This window comes from Natrix helvetica (assembly GCF_964273705.1).
Source record: "Natrix helvetica genome assembly, chromosome: 2".
Lineage (NCBI taxonomy): Eukaryota > Metazoa > Chordata > Lepidosauria > Squamata > Natricidae > Natrix > Natrix helvetica.
In genome coordinates, this window is record NC_138552.1 from 247,670,209 (window position 1) to 247,696,074 (window position 25,866).

The window sequence follows — 25,866 nt, forward strand, 5'->3', positions numbered from 1 at the left end:
AAAAAAAGCTGTCTTTCTGTATCTTTTTCTATGTATGTTGCTTTAATGCCAGGTAAACATCTCGTACTTATGTACTGGTGTTTGAATGAGTTAGTCCTCTCTGAGGCTAATTCAGCTAAATTGATTTTTATTTAGAGAGAGAGATTCGGCTAGATAACTAAATTAAGCTTTTTGTTGTTGATAGCTATTTTGGGTTCATAGATTTTAATTTTGTCTCCCTGAAAATTTATATTTCTTGGCAGAATTGCTTGCATATGTAATAACTCAGCTTTGATATATACTGATATTGAAAATATCAATGACAATTATATTTTTTCTTTTTTATTTTTTTTAGATGTTTCCTTTTCAACAAAACAGGCTTTGTTAGCTTTATGTATTTTTCAGATTAAAGATACAATCAGCCATATGTCTTGTTCAGTTAATATTGTAATGCCAGGTACTCAACAGCCCAGTTTATAATCTTTGTCATTAATTGGGACAGATCACCTGCTTATTCTGCTTAGCAAAGATAACTTTGGACACAGTGTGCTGTGCTAAAATAAGATTACAAATGGGTTGCATTTTTTTTTGCATCATCAACATCATATTTATTGGTGAGATGGCTGTCATCTTATTGGCTTTCTTTTCCTCCATTCATGTGTTAATGATATCAGGAGCATTACAGATTAGCTTTAGTTGAAGTTTAACAAAGATGCTTCTTTTTCAGAGGAAAAAAATCGTGCTATAAATAACTAATAATGTTGCATAATTGCTTCCTTTTTTTTAATAGCATAAAATCTTACACCATTAGTTCATTCAATTTTTGGAAATACATGATTTTTAACAATTATGCAGAAACTAACCTCCATCTTTTTCTCCAAATACTCATGCATATTTGCATGTATTTATTTAAAATATTGGTGCAATAAAATTAGCATATATACTGGAGCAGGAAAAGGAAATTATTAGGTAAATATCATGTCCAGATCATGTGTGATATGTAGAGCTATGTGTCAAGGATGACTCTTCACTATTCTTTCCATGCTGTGCCGCAATACGATAAATTATCAAAAGTAGATGGACTTTTATTATTTGAATTGAATACATAGAGATGACTATTGCTCCCTAGAATCAGATAGGACGGGACATGGGAAAGCTTTACTTTATTTGGCCAAGTGTAATTAAGCATACAAAGAGTTTTAATTAGATTTCAGCAACTATACACCAAATGCCAGCCCCCTGATGTACTACTGACTTTCACGTAAGTGAAAATAATCAAGAAACTAAGAAAAGGTGAAAGACAGCTTCCAAATTAGTCAGTTTCCTGTTTGTAAGCTTATACCATTGGTTTCTTTGGAAAATTTTTATTTTTTTGTTATTTGACTATTACTGCTAGACAGTATGTCCTAGCATTCTGGAGGTTTTGTGTGGGCAGTCGGGATGATATTTTTATTAAGAAAAGGACAATATTTCTCCTTAACTAGGATTATACCTTTTCTATGTAGTCTTTAGTTCACTTATTTCATGTGTTGAGAGGATAAGTTGTATTCTTTCCTCCTCTTTCTGGTTCTGCTGTTCCTTCAGTCTCTCTTCCTCTCTGAAACAACATAGCTTCCCAGCCTCCTCTAGCTATAATAAGTTTGGCAAGTTCCAGCACCTGGCAAGTCTAAGATATGCTAAATTAAGAATCTCCTTTGCTTTTTTACCAAAACACACTTAAAGAAAAACTTGGAATGGGTGGAGATTTGTCATATTATAGACTGACATGGAATGGGAAGAATGAGTAGGGAATAGTTATTTTGGGTACAAACAGGGATACGGGGTAAGGTGTAGATCAGAACCTCTTTTTATTGCTTTGATTTTTTTTCCCTTCAGCAAGAACTTTGAATTTATATATCACACTACTCATTGTTTGCTTTGATGTAGTCTGTCAAATAAACTAATTGGCTAAGAGTTCATGCAACATAACTAAACCATCATTGTTTATAAACCAGTGGATGATTTCAATTATATTACACTAAATACAGAGTTTTTGCATGTAAGAGAAGATACAAAGCAATCACTCCCTAACTTTTATACATAGAATTGGGGTGGAAGCATTTATCTTTAAATAATATCAATATTATGATTAATATTGATAACATGTAAGTGCAACAAATAACAAAGAATGCAGTATAGTTTCATAAAGAACTGAAGGCTTCCGAGCAGGCTGCAGAAAAACTTATTCATAAAAAATTGTGTTTCTGTGAGGTTTGTAACCACCTTTGTATACAGTGATCTAGACTAATTTTTACAATAACATTATATTTCAGATGAAAATAAGGTTATGAGAGAATGATGGTTGGCTTACCTGAATGATCATTCTCTGGGCACTGCAGGAGATTCCAAGCATGGATTAAATTCTGCCTTCTGCCCAAGGACTGAATTGAATTTTTTTGGCCAGGCCCTCTGGTTGCTTGCCATTTTTTCAATCAAGGCATGGTTCTGTTGAGATGATCGTCAATGTCACTTCCATCCTGCTGGCATTCACGTGAAGACACCAGGAACAATCTGAGATTGCAGGACATCCTAGGGTGGGGTTGGACTCTGCCGCAGCGCCCAGAGAATGATGGTTCAGGTGAGCCATCAATCATTCTCCTGTGCGCTGCTTGGAAAATCCAAGCATAGGACATACCCAAGCTAATTGTCACTAGGGCAGGAAACAGATGTGCTAGAGGTGGTCTGGTGCTCATAGGATAGGGTGATACAAGCTCGGAGCCAGCGACCAGTGGTTGAAGAGGTGACTTTGATCCAGCAAAGCTGGCTGGAATGAGATGAAGATCTCCTGAAGGAAGCTGTTCTTTTAATATATCTTCTCAGGGCCCTTTGGACATCCAGGATATGCCAATGCCTTTCCCTGGGATGTTGTGGTTTTGGACAAAAGTCCGGCAATATGACTTCCTGGGCCCGATGGAACCTGGAGTTGATTTTAGGAATAAAAGAAGGGTTCAGTCAGAGGATGGCCCTGTCAGGGTGAATGATGCACAAGTTCTTCCTGACTGACAGAGCCGCCAGCTTCGAGATCCTTCTAGATGTGATGGCAATGAGGAAACTGTCTTAAGCATTAAATGCCGGAGACTAGAGGTGTGGAGTGGCTCGAATGGAGCACAGGTAAGGGCCTGTAGTACGGTGGAAAGCTCCCAAGAGGGAAAACAATGTATGACTGGGGCGCATAGGTTGGTGGCCTGTTTCAGAAAGCTACGCACCTTGGCATGCTGGCTGAGAGAATGATGAGAGTCCTTGGAGAGACTCATAGCTAGCGCAGCCACCTGGCATCTGAGAGTGTTGGGCACCAGCCCCTTGTCAAAGCCGTCTTGCAAAAAGACCCAAACCCACGGTATGGATGCTGCAATAGAGTCAATGTGTTTGTTGGAACACATTTTGAGAAGGTAGACCAGGTTGTGCCATAGCCTCTCGCCTGGAGGCTTGAATAGTTCGGATAACTGCGGTGGAAAGGTTGTCCCGTCTCAGGATGTCCCTCTCAAGTGCCTGGTGGACAACTGGAGCCACTGAGGTTCTGTATGAAGGAAGACACCCCCCCCCCCCCCGGCTGAGAGAGACCTGATCCTGGGGAATTCTCCAGGGCTTGGCGATGGAAAGTCTGATGAGATCGGTGAACCAGGATTTCCTGGGCCAATGGGGGGGGCACTAGGATGACTTCTGCTCATTCCACTATGATCACTGGGCAGGAGAGGCAGTGGTGGAAACATGTGCAGGAGACCTGGAGACCACTGGCAACAGAGAGCGTTGACCCCTTCTGCTTGAGGAGTGGAGAATCTGTAAAAGAACCTGGGTAGGTGGGGATTCTTCGGGTGGGCAAATAGGTGGACCATGGGAGGGCCGAACTGCATCAATATTTGATGAAACAAGTCCAGGTGTAGTCTCCATTCTGACTGGTCGAAGGTGGCCTTGCTCAGCCAATCTGCTCAAACGTCGTCAAGATGTGCTCTGCCGTGATGGAACTGAGATAACATTCCGCCCACTTTCCCAGGATCTCAGCCTCGATCATGAGAGATCTGGAGCTGGTGCCTCCCTGACAATTTATGTGCGCCTTTGTTGCAACCTTGTCCATCAAGATTAAGACGTGATGGTGTATCTACGATCAGAAACGATGCAGAGTGAGGCATACTGCCCTCAGCTCCAACCAATTGATGCTGTAGGATAACTCTTGCGTGGACCACCTTGCGCTACCTGGTTGTGAAGATGTGCGCTCCACCCAAATAGGCTGGCATCCATCATGATGGTGAGTCAGACTGACTCCTTGAAGAGAATGCCCTTCATCATGGCTGGGGAATGCTACCATCGAAGAGATCTGAGGACCTTCTGTGGCACTTGAACTTTGGCAACGGAGTTGCTGCATTGGCCCTTTGTTAAGGGGCGAGGAATCATTGAAGCTCCCTTGAGTGCAGACATGCCCAGGGCACTATGCTGAGGCAGGAAATCATCTTGCCAAATAACCTGGACAAGAGGATGACTGATGTGAGGTCTGGACCTGCTGAGCCAGTGACTTGATGCTGTTTATACGGTCCTTGGAGAGAAACACTTGGCAGGACCAGGTGTCTATCAATGCCCCCAGATGGAGCAATCTGGTGGTGGGAGACAGGTGACTCTTCCCTAGGTTGATGGAGAATTTATAGGTCTGAAGGTGCGCATCGTGATGGAGAGGTTGCGTAGGGCCTGCTGACGGGAGATCTGGGGATCTGTGATCCACCTTCTTAGAAACTGAGGGTAGGACCTTCCTCTTGTCCTTGTTTTCTATAAGGACTGGGTCTAAGGCCTCACCAAATAACTTCCCTCCCTTGAAGGGGGAAGCTGCCAGCTTCCATTTTGACCTCATGTCCACGTTCCAGTGGTGGAGCCACAAGAGGCGGTGTGTGGTGACATTTGAGGCTAGAACCCTGGACACAAACTAGGTGGCATTGAGCATGGCATCTGCCAAATACTCAGTCGCCGCAATTATTTTGTTTATGTCCTGGCAAAGCCTTGCCTTGCAGAGAAATAACCTAGATTGGAGTTTGCGAAGCCAAAGGATGGATCTTTGGAAATGCTGCTGGGAGTTACTAGAGCGTCCAGTTGTCTCCACTGTCTCTCGACTACATCCTGAAACACATATGGAGAAGGCACAATTTCCTGAATTGGAACCTGCTCGGCAAACAGGCCCTCGCTAAGATCCTGGGCTGCCTTGGTAACACCCACTTGGGTAGAGGCTTTGGCCTTGAATAGAATGGATTTAAAAATGGCCAATTTGAAAAGCCCCGGAAAAGAAGGTGACTCCATTACGAGCCTTTCATCTGCAGAAAGTTCCTGTCCATCCAGGTCAACCCCGCCTGAGGTAGTTCCTCATTTGCCAGGGAGGAATGGGGGGATGATGGGCACTGCATCTGCACCTCGTCCTGAACTGGGGAAGCCTGTGGAGCCAACCTGGCCCGGCGATGGCCACACTGCTGGGGTCCTTCGGCTATCCCCTGGGAAATGGCTTTGGCAATGACCTCTTGCACTCTGCAAAGAGTGAAGGCCCCTGGTCCTCCACGGGGCGTGATGGTGGGACCTCAGGAGACACTAACTTCGGGCAAGGATATATCCAATTGTCCCTATTCTGCCAGAGATGGGCAAGCAAAGAGTTCCCCAGCACCCCCCAGGGAAGGCCCAGGAGACCCAGGGTAGCCTGAGGCATCATCTGGAGACAGGTCCTGTCCTTCATCCTCACTATGAAAAATGGGGTGGTCTACAAGGGGGTGAGCCTGCCTTGGGGGAGACCCTGGAGGGGAAGACGGATGGGAGGTAGCCATGGCCTGCTTCTGGGCCTTAGTGAATTGCCTCTCTAGCACTTTTTGGCACCTAAGAGCTACCTTGTCTATTCCCTTGGTCTGACTCTTGCCCTTGCATTGGGACTTAACCTCTCTCAAGACCTTGTTTTCCTTCCTGCTGGCCTGCCTGGCGACACACCTGAATGGGCCTAGTTGCTCCTCTACCTCTCTGGAAGCCATGAGGAATCAAATGACCAGGGATGCAGGAAAGAATATTGTCCAGTGGCCCTCAGCAACATGGTAATGCTCTGCCACTCACCTTGAGGTTGCAAATGTGCTGCTGTTAACAGCAATGCAGGCAAATTCAGGATAAAAGAGGATTAGGAGCGAGTTAAAAACGGCTCCCAGCGCCAGGCAGATCAAAGACATGGAGAATGACCTCCTGAGGCCAAGATCTCTGAAGCCGCACTCTGGCGAAGCTGGCCCACCCAGGAATCGGACAGGCGCAGGCGCTAGCAGTGATCTGCGGCGAGGCAGGCAATCAGCAGGGCAAGAAGCAGCTGAACAGAAAAAAGTGTGATATTTTGGCACACAAAATGGCCGCCCAGCAAAGCAGCGAGGACTCGCTGCAAATACACATGCCCGTGGTGAAAGTAGCCCAGTGGGAAGCCTCACGGCTGGAAAAGACGCCGCTCGGCAAGCCAGGCCAGCCTAGCGCTCCAGCTGACTACCATGGCATCCGAGGGAGCCCATGACGCCGCGGAGATGAAGTGGGGGAGAAAGGCAACCTGCCCTGAAGAAAAAAACAGGGAAAAAACAAGAAACCATGAAAGTTCAACAAAATTCAAAGTACTAAGTAAACAAAACAAATAAACTGTAAAGTAAAAGAGAGTCCAAGCTTATCTGCTGGAACTTCTTTGACTATGTCCACTGGGCTAGACTGAATTGAAAAACTGGCTATAGCAAGCAACCAGAGGGCGTGGCCAAAGAAATTCAATTCAGTCCTTGGGCAGAAGGCAGAATTTAACCCATGCTGAGCAGAGCACAGGAGAAAGAGAAAATCTAAATCTTCAAAATTTGCAGTAGACTGAATCATGCTACAAGATAGTACATGTTTGATTTATGTTCCGAAACTTTAAAAATGCATCTTTAACATGCTACAAGATTTATTGTGTATTCAATCATACTTAGCCAATAAAGAATTCTATTTTATTCTATATAATGTAGCTGAAAAAATATTGCCTATGAACTGCGTTTACTCCTGAGCATGGTTGTTAGATATACTGTACATTAGAATTCTCCACTGGCTAATCAAGAGAATAGTGTTAGGAATAAAATAGGACATTGTAATCTGTACAAACCTCCAAGCTGATGTGCAGGACTGTTGAACAGTTATAAAAAAAATCATTTCAGTTATTGCCAGCCAAGGAGGGCACACCAGTTATTGAAAGGAAAGATATTTTGCTCCAGAGACAAATATGTATGGATTATTTCTCTTAATAAATAAATAAACAAGTGTAGTGTTTGTGACTATTGAATTGGGTTCTCTTTGTCTAGTTTTAGAACTTGTGTCATTTTTTAGATCTTATTCATACAGAAATACTGAAAATTCAAAAGGTTCACAATGTTTTAAGCACCACTGTATATTCCATTGTATGTATGATTTGTGTCAATTCTTAGTTAATTATTTTCTTGGTGGTTAGATTTTGTTTGAGATGACTCATTTTTCAAGGACTTCTCTTTCATTGGTTTACAACAGAAAGCTGCAAGGAAGTAAAATAAGATATCTGAAGATTGTACATTTCTTATATCTTCCTTGAGTATAACCAACTGGCAACATTATAAAGTTAATAATTTCTTAACTGGTATGTGAAAGATAATTTTAATTTCAGAACCTGTGTGATAGAAAAGAACACTGTAAACCCCACATGGAAAGAGAAGGAGGTTTACAGGGTTTAGGAAAGACTTCTATAATAAGGCTGCGCATCAGTTTGGTTTGTATGAAGTTCTTGTAGGAATAGGATTCAAGACTTGTAGTGAACCCTGAAACTAGTATTTACCTTCGATGAATTCCAGTTTTGTGACATGAGCATTGTGACCATTAACCATTTATTATTGATGCTGTAGTTTTTTTTTTTTACAAAAACCTTTTTATTTATTTTTAATTGTCAAAACAAACATAAAAATCCTCCTTCTTTACATAATGTAGAAAGTGTATCAGTTGGTTACAAAAGGTTTTTGTGCATCTCTTCTACCGTCATCAAGTATAATTCATATTAACGCAAGTATTTTAACTCAGATATTTATACATGTTACCATCATCATACCTCCATTTTTATTTGACTATAATTGTTTAAACGTCCTTCATCATAAAATATAGCAAGATTAGTACATAACCACATACTGGCATTTCATTTACTTATTATAAAATCCTCCATTAACCTTAAATCTTTATATCCTATTCTAGCTTAGCATCCATAATATTTAATAACACAATTTTCTAATCCTCCTTTCCAAATCACTGTTTACAATTTACATCCAGTTTCCTTATATTATACCCATACATATATATAGATTATTATCATTACCCTTTCTTTATTTGGCTATATCCTATACCATAACATTTTTCCCCTAATGATCAAAACTTAACTGTGTCTAATTTAATTCTTTTTTTATTGTTATTATTATTATTATTATTATTGACCTTTATAAATAATCCAAAAGGATATCTAGCCTTCCCTTCACGGGTATCATTCAATATTCATATCCAATTATTGCTTATCCTAACACTACACATTGTACACAGTATTATCATTATCAATTTTTTATTTAACTATACCTATTATCACTAAGTTTCACTAGGTTTAACTAGTAATTTTAAATTATACTCTTCCATCTATGAACCTGTATCTTTCCAATAACAAAACAGTCTTATGTCCTCTGCATTTGTGGTATCAATCTTCTGAGCTTCTTCTTAATCAGCTTTGTATGGACTATTCCAAGCAACTCCTTGCTTGTAAGATCTCTCATATAATCCTGATGCCCTCTTTCTGTTTCTTTATTCCGCTTGTCTTTAATTGTCAGCAGTGTTATCCATATTTTTGCTGATAAAGTTTCATAGTCCATAAATTCTTTACTTTTTTCTTCTTCTTCTATATCTTGCCCTTTGAAATAGATTTCCTCTCCATTTATTTCATCTTTCAATATTCCATTCTTTGCATTTTCAAAAACAAACCAATTGTCATGGATATCAACAAGTTTAATCACTTTATATTCCTTTTCCACTTCAATTCTTTGGATTTTAATCCCCTCATTTTGCATTTGGTAAATATCATCAAATTTTTCATCACATTTTTCTGTTAGCTGTTCCAAATATTCCAGTTTTTGTTCAATTCTCTCATATTTATTTGTCAGTTTTAGTAATTCTGAAAATATTGTCTGCAAGCTTACAATCTTTGTATTTTCTTGACATTCTGCCATTTTAAACAAAAGCGCTCTCGCTTGGAAGATTTTTCAAAGTTAAAACATGGATTCACAAAAGCCGTTTTTTCCCCTCTTCTCTGGTTGAAAACACGCTTCAAAGGGATATTTAGCTTACCCCTATCGCTCTGTAACGAGCCGGCAAAACAAACTGTGAAGAAAGGGAAAGGTTCTGCTTGAATACACAAAGCTCCGATCAACAAAACCTTCCAGCACGTAGTGCTTTTAAGATATTTCTTTTTTATATCTACTTTGTATTTCAAATTAGAAAAAAAGGTCCAATCTTTAAATGAATTTAAAAAAATACAGCGATAAAAGAGGAAAGCTTTGGTCTATAAATCACAGAGAGTCACAGAAAAAAAAGGTGGAAAAAGAAGACTTGATCCGTCCATTTTAAAAAGCTTGTAAAGATTCCATACATGAAGATAGCATATAAAAAAATAGGATAGCCACTGTCCAGAACCGTTACAGGCTTAATTTCGCTGCTTGATTCTTCTATTCTTCAATTTAAATCAATTTTTAAGTTTTTATAGGCAATCTCTCTTTTAAAACAATAAGAATTCCTCACCAGCTGGAAACACTTTCACTTTCCATTCCTTCTGTTTTGGGGCCGCCCCAACTTCATCAGCCTTGGCTGGATTTTTGATCACCGGCTTGAAAAAAATTCTCTTGCTTCTTTCGGGGATTTTGCGATATCCCTGAGATCCGTAAGACGTATTCATCTTGTTCACTGTCTCTTCAGGACAGTTTGGATCTGTTTGGACCCCCCACCCCCCAGTGACAAAAGTGTCAACTGCGATCTCAGAGCATTGTGATCGCACATTGTCTCATGGCGACTTCGGCCCCGCCCTCTGATGCTGTAGTTCTTGTGAATCTTCAGTAATAATACTGTAGAGTAAAAAAGCATTAACAATCCATCATTTCTTCTGTTAATTCAGTTTTTGTAGGAGAATGGCATATCATTTTTCTTAAACACAGAAATAGTAAATAATTAAGTTCCAAAGCACCAAAACTGTCCTTAAGCACAAAAATCAAATGCATAGGTTTTCAAACCATATGGATGTAATTTGTCAAAGTTATGAATAACTAAGAGAGCTTGATAACAAAATGTTGTTATTGGCTCTTGAACTACAGAATATTTTGCATGCCGTGACAAATGATATGTATTCCACATGAAACTGTCATGGCTTCAATCACAAAAAGGCCTGTTATTTTTCAATATCAAATCAACACTGAAGTCTCTTCTGGGCCTAATCTAAAGTGCTGGTCATTTACTTTAAAACTTTAAATGATGCAATACCCGGATACAAAAGGAAACCCCTTGCCAGAATCTGTCCCTGTCCAGTCTGATCATTGGGAGAGAACCTGCTAGAAAATTCCTCCATTCATGAAGTTTGTGAAGTGGGGATTAGAATGAGGTCTTTTCTGAAATAACCCTACTTTGTGAGATACTCTTTCCCCCAAAAGAATATGCAACTACTATTTTACTGCAAATCTGTACTTGGGTTAAAGTTGTTTTGTTTTTATTCAGTGCACTTTAATCCCAGTTGCTTAAATCTGGATACTTATTCCATATCTTATTTAGGGATTTGTTTTTGCTTTCTGAGGGTTATCTTTTTGTTTTTGATACTGTTATCAATTTTGTTACTATTTGTTTGTTTTATTTTTAATGTTATTTCCTGTAATGGTCCTTTGGAATTGGGCAATCTTATGACCACTGTAAAAAATAAATAAGTAAATAACCTTCTGAAACCATAGCCTTTTCTAATACAAATCCCCTTTTAATATTAAATTTATAAATTCTTGCAATAGACAAGTGTACAACTGTAATTTGATTTTCCCTATTAGAAAGTTTCTGCTGAATCATTTGGCTGCAGTAATTTACCAATTTTTGCAAATGTGCTTTATCTTTATTTACCTCCTCCTAATATTTGTTCATTTCCTAAAATGTATATTTATTTGGCAGTTTGGACCTAATATATCAATTTTATAAAAAGTATCTATAATTGGCTATCTGGAGAAAGTGATTATTTGTAACATAGAAGGTTATCAAACATACATATATTATAAGGTATAGACCCATTTTTCTCAAGCAGAGCTGATAACAGTTATCTGAAAATGTTTATTATAGTCCTTAATCAGGTATTTCTACATAAGATGGTCTTTTGGCCCATTCAGTAGGGTTCTTCCAGTAGGGTTCTACGGGGATCATAGATGAGTGGCAGAACTCAGATTTTGAATGCAGAAATTCTTGTGCTATATCTTTGACAGTTTCATGTATTTTTTCCCCAATATATTTTTAGTTTATTCAGAAAGTTAAAATACAAACTTCAAAAAAAAGAAAACAATTGCAAAAACAAGGAAAGAAGCATGCAGTGAAAGAAGCAAAAGACAAGGACACGTGTAGTTCTCCCTAGTTGAATATTGATAAATACATTACAGCAATAATAGGATTCCCCTTGCAAAACAGGCCCAGAATTTGTAAACTTCTGCAAATTTATTTACTACCAGTTGTGTCATCTATCTACTATATATAAAAAGGTAACAGATAAACCAACAGCAAAGTTAAACTTCAATGCTCTCCATTAACAATCTATTATTGTATTTAACTTGTAGAAAATCTACCGTGGCTTCTTATCTGCCATAAATCAAAATATAAGTAGTCCTCTATTAAGTATCAGTAATAACTGACAGACAACCAGTAACAGTAACTGATTTATTCAACTTAGTAACTGAACTGAACTGAAAGCCGGTTGACAGCTATTTATATTCTCCAGCTGTCAAGCCGGTAGCCAATAGGGGCTTGATGCTCGTGCCGCCCTGGAACCTGTTTAAAACGACCAATCCTGGGCGCGCGTGGACAGGCCTCCTCTAGCGCCACCTGCTGGTGGACGCTCCGAGAATACAACACTCCTTCCCCCTTGTCCGCGCATGCGTAATCCTGGAACCTGGTTGGCCTTCTGCGCACGCGCTGCGATCTTCTTAGCTGTGGAGTGACTGCCGCCGTAGAGGGAGGATTGCTTCGAGGAAGTGTCCATGAAGGGCCAAACCGTGGAACTCCTCCCAACTCACCAGGTAGATAGCTTGCCGGTATCGGATCATTGATTTGGCCGCCGGAGCTAGTTGTTCGCTCAGATCTGGGCTGATGGGCGGCGTCAACAGGTCTTTGTGAACTTGGAATAACATTTGGAACATTTGAGTTGTTTGACGCTGCACCGGTGTCTCTTCGCCTCAGCTGATCTATGTGCCTCCTCCACACTCTTCCATCTCCAAGGAGGACCCTATAGGAACAGGGCCCCGTTAGCTCCGATACAACACCAGGCACCCATTTAGGATCCCCTGCAAAGTTTTTAGCGAACACTCTTTCCCCTACCATGAAAACCCTAGGGGGGGGAGAGGATGGGTAGGAAGGGGTAGCGTAAAAGGGATGTAATCTGTCTAACGTCGTACGTAGTTTCCTTCCCATTAACAACTCGGAAGGGGCTTTGCCAGTTATTGGGCAAGGGGTGGTGTGCTGGCATCTTAAGAATGTGGCTACTCGTTGCTGCATTGGCAAATGAGCCATGCGTGCCAGTGATTCCTTGGCCGTGCGCACCGCGCGCTCTGCCATTCCATTAGCCGCCGGGTGGAAGGGAGCCACGGGAGCGTGGCGAATGCCTTGGCGTTGGAGAAATGTCTGAAATTCTTGTGAAGTAAATTGGGGCCCGTTATCCGACACTATGATGTCAGGTAACCCATGTGTTGTGAATAAGTTGTCTAAGATTTTTATAGTGGCTGTAGACGTAGTGGAATGCATAGGGAACATTTCTACCCATTTTGACCACGCGTCAATTACCAAGAAGAAGGTGGTTCCCTCTATTGGTCCTAAAAAATCCACGTGGAGTCTGCTCCACGGCGATCTGGGTTGTTCCCATTCTCTGGATGGGGCTGCTGGTGGTGCGGGGCGGACCTGCTGGCATTGGGGGCATTCCTGTACCCACGCTGCAATGTCCGCATCCATGGAGGGCCACCATATGTAACTGCGCCCCAGGCACTTCATACGGACAATGCCAGGGTGGCCCTCATGGAGACGAGATAGCAGTGCCTGGCGCAATTTGCTTGGGATTACTATTCTGTGTCCCCAGAGGAGGCAGCCTTGGAGAGATGACAGTTCCGTTCGGCGGCGGTAGAATGGCAGTAGTGGCTGGTCTATATCAGAATTAGGCCATCCACTGCGGACGAAATGAATTATTTTTGAGATGATGGGGTCTGATTTGGAATGTATTGCTATGTCTGATGCAGACAGTGGAAGTTGCAATTCATCTAAAAGGCAGATTGTTTCTGTAGGAGCTGGGTCCAATACCGGAATCGGTAAAGGGCAGCGGCTCAAAGCATCTGCATTGCCCATTGTTATGCCTGGCTTATGGATCAGCGTGTAGTTATAGGCTGATAAGAATTCCGCCCAACGGAACATGCGGGGAGATAAAATTTCTGGAGTGGGGCGGTCGCCAGCTAAAATGCCTAGAAGTGGTTTGTGGTCCGTTAGGAGGGTAAATGGCCGCCCATACAGGTAATGGTGGAAACGTTTTACTCCCGCAACGGCGGCCAGCGCCTCCTTGTCCAGCTGGCTATAATTACGCTCAGGCTTGGACAAGGTGCGGGAGTAGAACGCTATGGGGGCCTCTGAGCCGTCAGGATATACATGGCTCAGCACTGCGCCAACTCCAAATGGAGAGGCGTCGCAAGCTAGCTGCAGGGGCCACTTCTCGTCGTATTGCGCTAGTACTGGTGGAGCTGTCAAAGCCTTTTTGACAGCCGCGAGCGCCTGCACCTCGCGGCTGGTCCAGAGCCATGGTGCTGAAGTGTCTAAAAGTCGGTGGAGGGGCTCTGCTAACGACGCTTTGTGTGGAATGAACGACGAATAAAAATTGAGGAGGCCTAGGAAAGCCTGCAACTCAACCTTATTGGTTGGGGTTGGTGCGGAAAGGATTGCCTCCACTTTTTTTGGTGATGGGTGGATTCCATCTTTATTTATTAGGAATCCCAGGAATTCTACGGCAGGGACTCCCAATTTACACTTTGATGCCTTAAGATGGAGGCCTGCAGCCCGGAATTTTTGGAGGACCGCACGTAGGGATTTTATTAACGTGGGGGTGTCTTTGGCTGCGATGAGCACATCATCGAAATAGGGTGTGACCCCAGGAATGCCATGGAGCAACCGCTCCATCAATCCCTGGAATATTCCTGGGGCCACACTGACGCCGAATTGCAGCCTACGACATTTAAAAGCCCCGCGGTGGGTGACTATTGTCTGTGCCAGTGCTGTGGCTTCATCAACAGGTAGCTGTTGATAGGCCTGGGCTAGATCCAATTTTGCGAATATCTTACCTCGTCCTAATGTGTGTAGTACGTGCTGGACTACCGGTACTGGGTGGGGATGTGCTTGGAGGGCTTTATTAATTGTTGTTTTAAAATCTGCGCATATTCTTACAGAACCGTCAGATTTTAGGGGAACAACAATTGGAGTTTCCCAAGGGGAAAAATCAACTGGTTGTAGAACTCCTTGTTCCAGGAGTTTGTCAATTTCCGCGTCTACCTTCGCCTTTAAGGCAAATGGTAGACGTCTGGCCTTAAGCCTGATGGGAGCTATTGAAGGGTCGAGGTTTAAAGATATTGGGGAGCCCTTGTAGCAGCCTAATGATGGTGAAAAAACATCTTTGAATTCCGCAATTAGTGAGGTGAAATTGTTAGTAGGTAAGGAAGAGTATTGCGTTGCATGGATGCCAGTTATTGACAAACCCAGAGCACTGAACCAATCGAGCCCCAATAAAGAGGCCAGGGGATCCTGTACCACTAATAATGGTGGGTGGCCTGTGAAGGAGCCATAAGTAACTAGTAGCTTAGCGCAGCCTAGGAGCTTGATGGAGTTTCCCTGGTAGTCTTTCAGGCGGCAGTTTGCAGGGCTGAGTTGCTTTACTTTGTAGTGGGGTAGAATAGATGATAATGTTTGCCAAGAAATAATTGAGCGAGCTGAGCCTGTATCTAGCTCCATAGAGCAAGGCCGGCCTTCGAGGAAGATAGTTAGGTGCATCTTACCGCGACCTCCTGCAGATGCGGATGCTGAGTCGACAACCCATTCGGGGTTGTATTCTTGTATGTCTCCCAGAGATAGAGAATTTAGGCGGCGATTTGGTGGGGCAGGTGCAGAAAAACGGTAGGCAGCATTTTGATTTTGTGGCCGGTTGTCAGGAGCGGATGAGCGGCATATTGCTGCTAAGTGTCCTTTTTTCCCGCATTTCCGGCAAATAGCTGCCCTAAATCGGCAGGTTGAGCGTGCGTGCTTGCCGCCGCAGCTCATGCAGGCGCGACTGTCTCTAAAATTTAATGATTGCAGACGATCTATTGCTAAGTCAATTTCTGATTGTATAGAGGAGGCTAGTTGTTGATGATTTACTTGAGGCGATGGAAACTGTTGTCCCGTTGGCAACGGCTGTGGCAACCGTCTACGGTCAGGGGTTGACTGTTCGGCCATCTCCGCTGCGCGAGCCTCATCAACGGCAATTTTCAAAGTGAGGTCTGACCGGGATAGAATTCGGCGATGTAATTTAACGTCTTTCAGACCATAAATAAATTGTTCCAACAGGGCTTCGTCCAAATCAGCAAATTCACAAGGAATAGCAGCCGCACGGAGCGCAGCCACGTAGTGGCTTATGGATTGCCCCTCTCCTTGAATGCAGTGGCGAAAATCTTGTCGCCTTGCAAAACGTGAAGGTGCCGGTTCATAATGTGTTTTTAATTTTGCCATTAATGTTTCCCAAGGCACCGTGTGTACAGGGGTGGGGGCTGAGAGAGCTCTGGCAGTTGCGAACATTTCTGGTCCACAGTAGTTTAAAAATATGCCTCTTTTCCTCTCCAGGGAAAGGCTTGTTAAGTCGTGTGCCAGGAGGAAACATTCAAACCTTTCCACAAACGCCTCCCAGGTTTTTGCCTCCACACGAAATGGGGCGAACATCGCTGAAGTTGTCATTGTAACTTGTTTTGCTGGGTTGGATCCGCCCGTCCTCGTCGCCAGTATTAAGTATCAGTAATAACTGACAGACAACCAGTAACAGTAACTGATTTATTCAACTTAGTAACTGAACTGAACTGAAAGCCGGTTGACAGCTATTTATATTCTCCAGCTGTCAAGCCGGTAGCCAATAGGGGCTTGATGCTCGTGCCGCCCTGGAACCTGTTTAAAACGACCAATCCTGGGCGCGCGTGGACAGGCCTCCTCTAGCGCCACCTGCTGGTGGACGCTCCGAGAATACAACATCCTCAACTTACGACCACAATTGAGCCCACAATATATATTAATTGAATGCACAATATATGTTAAACAGTAAAAATACCTTTAAAAAGATGTTTCCCAAATTGTGTACTGTGATTTCCGAAAGCACGAGTTTATTACCAAATAAACAGTATATGTGAGTTTGCTATGGTCCTTCGGATGTTATTAACAAAGAAGGTTTAACAGCCTCTGTGAGCTATCTGTGATCACCAGAAGCAGTTCTGTGAATCATAATGCTTTTCAATGAAATGGTTTAGAGATTGGTCTGAAAACTACCAAGTTATGTAAATACTTTTATGAGTCAGCCTGCAGTGCACAATTGTTTTTTTTCTGATAGCAAATCTGATAAATCAGACTCTGTATTCAAGAAAACTGCCATTGCTATTTTCTCAGTGTGGTTCTTGGATGTACCATTCCATTTTTCACTATTATACTTCCTTATTCACTTGGATAAAACTGATATAATACATAAGCACTCATTTAGGAAGTTTAAGAAAGAGGTGAGATTTGAATTCTGAATGCCACATAATAGATCTATTATTTAAGTAATTTCGTTTAAAAAATTTAAAGTAGGTCCTCATAGAGGGGGCACATCATCTTGCAGCAAATTTGCTACTATTGAAATTACTTATTAATTATCTCTATCAACTTGGTAGATCTTAATGACAGTTCAAAGGCTAGTTTTGTGAGCCAATCCTGAACCATTTAGGCATTTAAAGCCTTTGCCTCCACTTTTTCAAGAATAAATTCTTGGGTTTTCTTTTCTCAGCCTTGTGGCTGGAATACATCATTTTCTTGCCTACATGATGATTTTATCTGGACTGAACAGCACTGCTTCCCACCTTACCAGCATCTGTCTTCTGTAGAAGTAGCTGTAATGAGAGAGCATCACATTTAGTCCCTCTTGTTTGAGACAAATACATGGTTGCCTTCTTCAAGTATGATTTCAGCTGCTGAATCAACCTAACTGGTAGTGAAGAGTCCTAATCACTACGTTATATGGAAATCCATTTGTAGCACTCATGCACGTTAAACTAAAATTGTCTGATCCAAATATGCTGATTTTGGTAGCAGTGTCCTGAGACTAGGATCATTTTTTTCTTATCTGGATTAATTTTAATTGTATTAATACCACTTACGTAAATTTAATAAAGTTTCCCCTCTCATGGTAACAATATTATCATTCAACAGCTTTTCCTAAATTAAATGTTGGCATACAGGTCTGTTTTTATTTTTTTAATTTTATTCCTACATCACCCCTTATGCTATAAATTAGGCTGAGCAATAAGTGAATGGCATAAAGTTGCCTGGCGAACTTCATAGGCAGATAAAACTTGAACCTGGAAGAACTATAATGATTCTGAAACTAGACTGAATTTTTATGACTATAATCTTAGGATAGCTAGAATTATACATTGCATATTTAAAAATAGTTGAAGTTATGCTTAAGCTAAATCTATATAAACGTAAATATGTTGATAATTGCTTATATTTGCTCTGTGTAGGAGAGATAACCCTGTCTTCAAGTCAAAGTTATGTGATATTCACAGCACATGACTCATACTTGTGATGCCTTCTGTCCAGAGTATTGGAAAACTCTTGACATCAATGTGTCTGTTTTCAGTTAGCAAACTCATATAGTAGAATCTGCTTCAGTAACTACCATGAACGCTCCCAAAGTGTGAAATATATTTGGGAGAGGACATGGCTTTTGTTTAAATAAAAAGTAATTTGAGTACCTAGTTTTTAGATATTTTATTCAAAGCTGTAGTTGCAGTAATAATGAAACTAGTTATCTTTGTTGCATCTTGCTGGAAATCAGCCAAATAGTCATTTTGTAATTTTATACCACAGGTAGATATGTATCATTTACATATATGACATACATAACAAAATGTGTCTTTATTTAAGAAAAATTACATAGGTTTTACTTAATAAGGTCTTAAATCATTTTAAGAGTGAAATCCTGTTGAGAATTTCTTAAGCATTGTTTTTTCTCCTAAAACTGTAATGTTTTGATAGTTGTGTCATTTTTACTATGTTATGAAGAATAATTTAGTTCTGTTTGAAAACTGCCTACACTTTAGTGTCCTACATTTTAGATAAACTACTATCAAAACATTCTCCAGCACACTGTCCATCTTTATCTATTTTTCAGTTCAAGGAAACAAAATTAACTACCACTTTTATTAGGAGTTTGCAAGGTATGTTTATTGATGTTACTTTGTGATCTTCATATCTAAGTTGAACCCATATTTTTCACTTCTGTTTTTATATACATAATGATTTTTTTTCTGGATTTTTCCTCATTTTAAGCGAACGTATCTTGTGTTAGCTGCCGATCTCATGTTTCTGTACTTTTATAATTCCTCATTTGGCATTGCTCCCCATATAAACATGCTTATTTTTCTTTGTAAGTTTTTAAAAAGCCTTGTTTGTGTGAGTGTATTTTTTCATCTACCTTTTTTTGGGATAGCTATATAAATTTTTTCACCTAAACTCTTGTTGGCACACTCTTTGACATAGATCTGGTAGCATTTTAACTGCCTCTTCTCCTGAATCAGCATTTTATCGGTATCTGCTACTTTTCTACTTGACAGCAACTCCATTGCCAGTTGGCTTGCACTTTTTTAGGGAGCCATTTCCTAGACATATACTTTGCAAATGTTTCTGACATTCTCTAATTCTATTTATAATGGAGGACAGTATAGTATTTCTGTCTTTGTTTGCTTGTATCTACCATGTTTCCCCTAAAATTAGACAGGGTTTAACTTTATTTTGACCCCCTGAAATAAGCACTTGACCTTACTTTCGGGGAGTTCTTATTATTTTTGAGGTGCAGGAGGCGGCAAGTGTGGTCGCCTTATGACTGCTGCTGTGTTGTAATATATTTGTTTGGGTGGGGGGATGTATTTTAATACATGTGCCCAAAAGCCCGATTGGGCTTATTATCTGGAGAGATCTTATTTTTGGGGAAACAGGGTAAGATAATTATTTTTACCTTAGCTTTAAGTTTTTGTGTAACTTTTCTGATACTAAAAAGGGCCTTTTTGGTTATTTTTCTGTATTTGTGGGTGGGTAGTTAGTTAGTTAGCTAGTTAGCTAGTTTCCTTCCCATCTCACTGCAAGACAACACTTGATTGACATGCTTCTTGTCTGCCCTTGATTAATTCAAAGTTATTCTGCCCTTGATTAATTTGAAAATCTTTGTTCAGTCATCATCCACTCACAAATTTGCCCATGATATTCAATCTGTTTTGCCTTTGCTATGATGTTAACGTAGAAAACCATTTTTTTCTTTACCTTTTTTAAAATTTGGGGATACTCTGGTTTTGCTTTTCATGCTGTCTCTTGTCTATTCCACAGTTTTCCAGGTTTTATTTCTTATGTGTATCTCCAATTTATATTGATTTTATATTCTGAATCTAGGTCCTCAAGTTCAGGTCATGCTCACAAACCACTAATATATTGACTGTTCTACAATCTGCACTTAGAAATCATTTAAGTGTACAAATTGTATCCTTGTATAGAATCTTTGTTTATGTCGCTTGAAACAGGTATGTGGAAATTACCTAGGAATCCTCTACTGCCCTCTCTTCTACTGTTATTGCTTGAATGGATGTTACATTTAGCACCATAGCAATTTGCCATAGAATTTTAGGTGTGTTCCACCATTGTGTTGATTGTAAAAAGCATGCACTTGTATAACATACTTTTTAACATTTTTAAAGAACAGAGAAGCAAAAATTAAATAAAAAGGTATAATATCAATGAATTAGCAGAAAACAGCAAAAATTGTATAGTTGGTGCACAGTATATTGTTAATGAAGGATTAAAAAAACAAAATGCATTGTGTTGTTTTTAACCAAAAGTAAAACAATTTAAAAGATCTTTTTAACTTTCTCAGCTGTTCTGTTAGCAATAATATAGAAGGGATTTGTCATTGTCTTCTTCCTGAATTTTCTTATTTGTGACAATTTAGCTTCCTTCTGCAGAAAGCCATCTGTCCTCACCCCTATTGTGGATTTGTCCTACTCTTTCCTTTTTACTTTGCTGGCAAGGCTGATTCTACAAGGGAATTCCTGCTCTCATCAGCATCTCTCAAAGGGTCACTGAACCTATTGAATAGTCCAACAGTGTCAAAGCATTAATCCTTTGGGAGGGCTAAGCTACTCAATAAGGGATAAGTTATAACTTGGTACAATCCATGTACAACAATATGCTTATTATTTAGATAATCATAAGTCATACATAATGAATTTTAAATATAGCTATATATTTTACTTTAAATATGAAGATCCAGACAAATAATAGGCTACTAAATAGTTTTTTTGTGAGCTTCAAGTCATATATTAATACCAGTTAATTTTAAAATATGTTTCTGGTCATGTGTAGATTAGATTTTTTTTTATTGTAAAGAGTAAGAGAGGTGACATTTACAGAAAGATGCAAGAACCAGCACCTAGGCAAATGGAATAGAAACACTCTTTAAGTCCTGAAAAACAAAATAAGGTTCCGTGCTGGTTTAGACAGATGCCTCTTTGATGCATTGTAATATAAGGACAAATGCACCACAGTCAAATTGGCAAAAACTGTTTTTATAGAATAAAAATAAAATATAGTTCTGACCTTTTTGATTTTATTTATTTTGTTATTACATTTTTATGCTACCTATGTCACTGATACAGTGACTCTGGGTGGTTTACAGCATAAAAAAAAGTACCCAGCCCACCATATATTTTCCGGTGTGTCTATCTTATGGGACTGACATTAATTCAGCTTCCAAAATATGTCATAGCTCTTCATAGTAGAGCTAAAAGTTTGCCTCAAATCTATGAAGTTAAATCTGGGATAACCTAATGCAATATGTTCATAATTCCCATGGCTTTGAGGAAAATTAATTTGTTTGTTTGTTTATGTTGACATTTTCCCTGCAACAAGAACTCTGAGGTGAATTGGGCTGAAAGAGAGTAACTGGTCCAAAGCCACCTAGATGGTTTTCATGGATAAGGTGGGACCTGAACTCATTATCTCCCACTCTCTAGCCTGATGTCTTAACCACTAGACCAAACTCGCTCTCTACATAGGATCAGTACAGATTTTTACGTTCTTGATGATGCTCCTAAATAATCCCAGACATGAAAGTATTGATGTCTGTCCAGTTTATATAATATGGGGAAATGAAGTGAACAATCAATTTGCTTAAGTTTTTTTAGGAACTTTCTTCTTAGTATAGGAGACTGCAGCAAGCAGAAGAAGGGTCTTAAGGTCTAATCCCACTTTGCATACATTGGGCTATATATTTCATTTAAAAACTGCTGCTACGAAGAAAAAAAATATGTCTTTCACTATTGCAAAGCATAATGGAAGAAGACATTTTTAAGAGGACAAGAAAAGAGTTATTCATTCTAAATGCTTTATCATTTTCAAGATTTTGATTTAGTTGTTAATGCAGAATACTGACAATATTCTTGTCATATGTCTCTGGCCAGACCACCTGCCATTGAACATCTTGTGTTTAACATCCAGTTAACATTTGATTTGTATGTTCTAAGAACAAGAATAGAGTAGCAGCAGGGAGCACACCATGGATCTGATAAAATGTCAATGGGAGAGCTAAATTTATCCTGGAGGATATTTTTCTCCTAAAGAAGAATACATTTATTACTTCTCAGAAAAGTCAGGAGTCAGAACTCTCAAGAGGGCTATTGGGTGTCCATTAAAAATCAGAAGTGGAAATATATGCTTTATCAAAGATGACACCCCAGAAGATGAAGCATCTGTTCTTTAGATGTCAATAGTAGTAGTTTTCTAAAATAGGAAACATCCTTCGTCTCTTAGAACTCATTGATGTGCAGAGATGAAGGCTTTGCTTTTTAAAGTAATTTGTATTCTAATAAAAAACGGCAAAAGTCCTGGTGAGTCCTTTTCCCCCCTAAATAAGTTGTAAAATGATTTAGACTTATTTTTGCAAGGGGCTTTGATTTACTTCATGCTTGTGTACCGTTACAAAAATGTTCTCAATCAAATATTTGTGCAGATAAGAGAAATTTCATATTTTAGAATGTAACAAATCTTAAATTATGGAATGCTGATGTTATCTAGCGATCTATTTTGGCACATAAAGAGTCAGATTCAGAAAAGAGATTCCAAGGCTTAATATTGGTGCTTTACAAGTTGCAGCTAAAAAAAAAAGAATCAAACTTAGCTACATGTAATTACTTAATACACTGAAAATGATAGGAAAATTATTGGTAAAAACAAAATGACTTATGCACAGATTCTTTGCCTTAGACAATTCTATTTTGAAATAACTGTATTTATAACTGAAAACTGCTTTATTTTTATTACCCAATGAATGCCATTCATTCCTTTTCATTTTTTTCACTTATTTTTTATGAAACTTCATGAAAAATTGTTCAGTCTTTTAACTTCCTAATTTTTTACTTTCATTTTCTTTCTCCTATAAGGAGCTGGTTATTGTTAATGTATCTTTAAATTAGGCAGTTTATTTGTTAGTTTCTTCCTGTTCACAGCATGGTCTTTTTATCACCTCGTATACACATCTACTTTTATACTTATTATTATGGTTAGGTGGAAATTCCTTAAGACTTGCTGTCCTACGAATGGTTTAGTGGTTTCCAAGAATAATTCCTCAAAGTCTTCTGCAAATCTTTGCATTTTGCAAATCTCTACTCTTGATTTTGAAATAAAAAAATACCTTCTTGAATTAGCTTGTTTTCTGTAAGTGACATTTGTATGAAATGTTCATATTTCTGGTTTATAATGGGGATTTTTATAGTTTCCTCCAAAGGATATAATTGAAGGATAGCACTGGAAACTGAGCGGCAGCAACATTCTTTGCCTGTAGGGCACCAATAAGCTTTCTGCTGTTTGTTTCATGATTGGAATAAGATAACTAGAAACATTAAAAACAAAGCTGCAATTTCATATTTGGAAAATGGAAAAAGAATGGGATATGGATGTAATAATTTTAGCTTGGTGCTAATAATATATTTTGATGCATATTTTTGATGAAAGCAAATGAATAATTATAAGCAATTCATTACTATTGTTATTATAATCTTTAATAAGACAGCAAACATACCTAATACTCCTACCTCCTCTTTTCCCCAGAACAACAACTCTTATCAGGTGGCTTTGGCTGAGAAAATTATTGCCCAAGGTCACCCAGCTGACTTTCATGCCTAAGGCAGGCCTAAAATTTACATCTCCTGTTTCTAGGCCAGCACTTGAATCCCTACACTAAACTGACTGTCATTTGTAGCACATACCATTTTACAGTGTGATGTAGACACGCTTGCTTTAGTGGGCTGGGATACATTTTGGGTTACTGTTGATTAAACACCCACCTTTGAATTTGAATAAAACTGGATAGGATCCACACATGTTTTTGCTTCAGTTGCATCATCTTCAGTTTATTCACTGCCTATTTCAATGCATAATGTTGCATGAGGAAATGGATCCTTGCCAGAACCAGAGGGATTTATTCTGTTTATGCAAAATGTTGGATAGAATCATTAGCAAGGCAGTTATAGGTACAGGCCATTTATGTATTTTATTTATACGTTGATTTCTTAACTGTTCTGCATTTGCCTTATTCTTTATGCTAATGCAGTAGGCCTGGAATTATTATTTTTTCCCAAAAAATGACCATGTAAAAATTCAGCAAATTAATTTCAGTAATGATAGAGAATGAGTCCATGTTGCAATCACAATTTTCTTTATTTTCCATCACATTAGTTCTCCTGAGATATAACAATTGTCTTAATTCACTAATATGCCAGGCTTAAAAAAAAATCCTGTTCCATCCTAAATGCTTTTTCCAGTGCACTAACTGATTATTTAGTCATATTGCAAACTTAAAGTAACTTCTCAAGGCTGATTGCTTAGAAATGGAATTGCCAGCCACCATTCCATTTTTGTCCAATTGATTAAATTATAGGCTAAGTAGTACAGTATAAAAAAAGAAGCAAATTTGACAGACATTCCTTTAAACGTATACAAGTAGTCCTTGATATACATTTATATAGTGACTTCTTGACATTAAGACAGCATTGAAAAAAGTGATTTATGTCCAGTTTTCACATGACCATTGTAGCATTTGGCCGCTTGGCAACTGCTTTGTATTTATCACAGTTACCTATCCTGGTATCACGAGATTACCATTTATAACCATCCCAGCTGGCTTCCAACAAGTACAGTCATTCTCCAGCTGATGGTCCAGGAGGGTCCAGGAGTGAGTTGGCTGTTCAATCCTTATTTGCCCAAGAGACTGAGTCAGAATTTAAGCCACGGCTCCAGCTTCCCCTGCTGATATCCAATTCGCTATTGGATGAAAGGTGTTTGAACTTGGCTCACAGGTTCTTTCTTTCCACCTGCTGTAGCAAATTGTATGGGCTAGATTCTGCTGGAGGTCCCAGGTTCCTCACAGGCAAGCTACTGGCTGGGCTGGCCATCGGAGTCCATTGCGGCTCAGTTTAACTTGCTTCTGATTACTGGCTCATGAGTGGGCCAGGGAGGATGCCCTGCATTGCCGCTTGTCGTCAGGGGCTGCAGCGGGCGAACATCGAGGCTGCGGGTGCAAGGAGCATGTATGCGACACGCTGGCGTTCCCGCGTAGCTGCGAACGGTCCGGAACAACAGAAGAGAGCGATTGGCGCTGACTAAGACTTGCGGAGGGCTGCGCGGCCGACCAGATGATCTTGGGGCCGTTTGTTCACCCACACCATTGGTTTTGTACGGAGGTTTCTGCCTCGTGAGTATGGGGCCGTGGTGGCGGCCATTTTTGGGAAAACTTCTTTGGGCCATCTTGGGAGGTCCTTGTGATGGTGGCCATTTTGTTAGTGGCCATGAGGTGGAGGCCATTTTGTTGAACCTCCGGGGGGGGAGTCACATGGTTGGCGGCCATTTTATTTCCCCCTTTTCTCTGCCACGAGGCTCATTGCGACTGCAGGCTCCGGTGAAGTCAGTCGCAGATTAACAACCAGGAGTTTTAACGCTGTGTTGGTTACTGAACTGGTCAGGTGCAGCCTTGGCAGAGAGTTTGCTACAAGACCATGGCTGATTCCTGTGGTGAAAGTAGCTCTGGGGCGACTTCTGCAGCTCCTTCAAAGAGCTCCAAGAAGAGAAAGGGTTCCCCCCACGATCCTCCTCCACTGGTGAAGCAAGCTCCTTCCAGGCAAGGGGGTGCAGGGGATGGGGAGAAGACCAAGCAGGGAGGCGGAGATAAGGCCCCTTTGTCTTCGGTATGGTCCACCCCCCCATCTGAGGGCTCCACTTTCTCCACCC

General features: G+C 40.2%; 2 protein-coding genes across 2 annotated transcripts in view; one reads left to right on the forward strand and one right to left on the reverse strand.

Annotated features, from left to right (window-relative positions):
- The window catches only part of LOC309387120 (uncharacterized protein), a 92,360-nt gene that overhangs the window by 64,510 nt on the left and 1,984 nt on the right, over positions 1-25,866 (reverse strand). The gene's annotated exons all lie outside the window — the stretch shown is intronic.
- Positions 1-25,866, forward strand: part of EML4 (EMAP like 4) — a 133,296-nt gene that overhangs the window by 16,083 nt on the left and 91,347 nt on the right. The window lies entirely within an intron of this gene.